General features: G+C 40.6%; 1 pseudogene; it reads right to left on the bottom strand.

Moving 5' to 3' along the window:
- Positions 1-488: 488 nt before the first annotated feature.
- LOC106575496 (ladderlectin pseudogene) lies at positions 489-1,534 on the bottom strand (annotated as a pseudogene).
- Positions 1,535-1,796: the final 262 nt, after the last annotated feature.

Raw genomic sequence — 1,796 nt, 5'->3', positions numbered from 1 at the left:
CTCTCTCTCTCCTCTCTCTCTCTCTCTCTGGACACATTCCCTGTCACATTTCTCAGCCTCATGGATTTAGCCTCAGATATGAAAGACAGGGAATGGTAACACTTTACAATAAGGGTACATTAGTTAATGCATTAGTTAACCTGAATAAATAAATCATTCATTTAATATCTACTAAGTATTTATTCATTGTATGCATGTTTACTAAGCCATAAATTATGAACTAATGCTGATAATTCATGTTAGTTAATAGTTATATAACTTTATTTTCCTGCATCTAAACCATTCAGAAACAAATGGTCTGTTAGGAAGAGAGTTAATAATTCATATTAACAGTATGATAAGGTTGTATCATGTATCAATTGTTTTTAGTGATGCAGGTTGATGTTATTGAGAGATTATCTTTATTCTAGTTTATAATATCTCACCATCAGACTAACTGATGTGCCATGACAACTTGTTTAGCAATAGCAAATGAAGAAAACAAACTATTCAGAGTATGTCATTTATCTTTAATTTCAAAAGCAGGATCAGCAACATCACACAGTTTCATCACAAGTTTACCTAATGTTAGTTAACCTGAAAGGTTAGCCTACCTAAACAGTAGCTAGCTAACAGCAGATCATGACTTAGTATAAAAGTCTGCATTGAACTTCAAAGGCAGTTTTTTCGGTAGCTACATGTTTGCTGTTTGCTGTCTCTTGTAAATTCCTCTGTCATTATTTCTAACTGTTAGATATGGCTTGTTAGCTAATCATTAGATAGGTGGAAAGATGTTTTGTGAATACATGTTTTATTTGTCATGTTGGTGAGCTGCAGTGAGTGACAGATCTTGGTTTGAGTATTGAAGTGTAGACTGTTGACCCCTGGAGGTGGGAGTTGAAGTGGCTGGGTCATTTCCTAGCCTACATTCTTCTGGAACAGATAGATACAAACTTCCACTCACAGGGCACATCAAACCAGAGCTTCTCACTTGCAGCGTTCATCTGCAGACAGTCCTCTCCTTCTCCAGCGTTATTGGGCTCACCAGTGTTCCAGTGAGTGTAGTCAAATCTGGTCCCATCTGACCACATCCATAAGCCCTCCTTGACTGCATCAAAACCTCCAACCCAGGTGTCAGGTAGGTGGCCATTGGTGTCCTTTGTCAGTGCTTGCATGAAACGGTACTCTAAAAGGTTATGCACGGATGCTAGGTTTCCACCAAGTGCCAAACAGTTTTGCTCTGAATCTGCCCATGACTGTGGAATGCTGACAAACTTGAAACAGCGTGATCCATATGGGTGCCAGTCTGAGGGACATGAACTTTCCTTTGTCCCCTCCTGCACTGCTGCTACCTGAGCCTCAACAGGAGGAGTCTGTTCCACCTCAGTCTTCAGTAAGGGTTCTAAACCAAGGAGCAGGGTCAGGTTGGCATCGCCCAGTGCAATGGCAGCACTCAGAAGCAGAAGGATGGCCAACTTCTCCATAGTAATCTTTTCCTGTCAGAGAAGGAATCACAGGTGGTAGTCTGTAGGTTCTGTTCAGCTTGAGATAGAGGAACACTTTTATACGTGCAGGTCACCAAGCCACAAGGACGAAGTACAAAAACATATATTTACACTGATTCCAACGTACCAAAAAAACATGTTGACACTGATTCCACATCCTATTGGGAAATGTATCCTAATCATTCTGGCAAATATACACTGAGTGTACAAAACATTAAGGTCACCTGCTCTTTCCATGACCTAGACTGACCAGGTGAATCCAGTTTAATCAGTGTAGATAAAGGGGAGGAGACAGAGCCTTGAGACAACTGA

The sequence above is a fragment of the Salmo salar genome, unplaced genomic scaffold (genome assembly GCF_965601325.2).
Source record: "Salmo salar unplaced genomic scaffold, fSalSal1 ptg000432l, whole genome shotgun sequence".
Classification (NCBI taxonomy): domain Eukaryota; kingdom Metazoa; phylum Chordata; class Actinopteri; order Salmoniformes; family Salmonidae; genus Salmo; species Salmo salar.
Note: the sequence above shows the minus strand (reverse complement) of the source record. Positions and strands in the feature narration are given on the sequence as shown.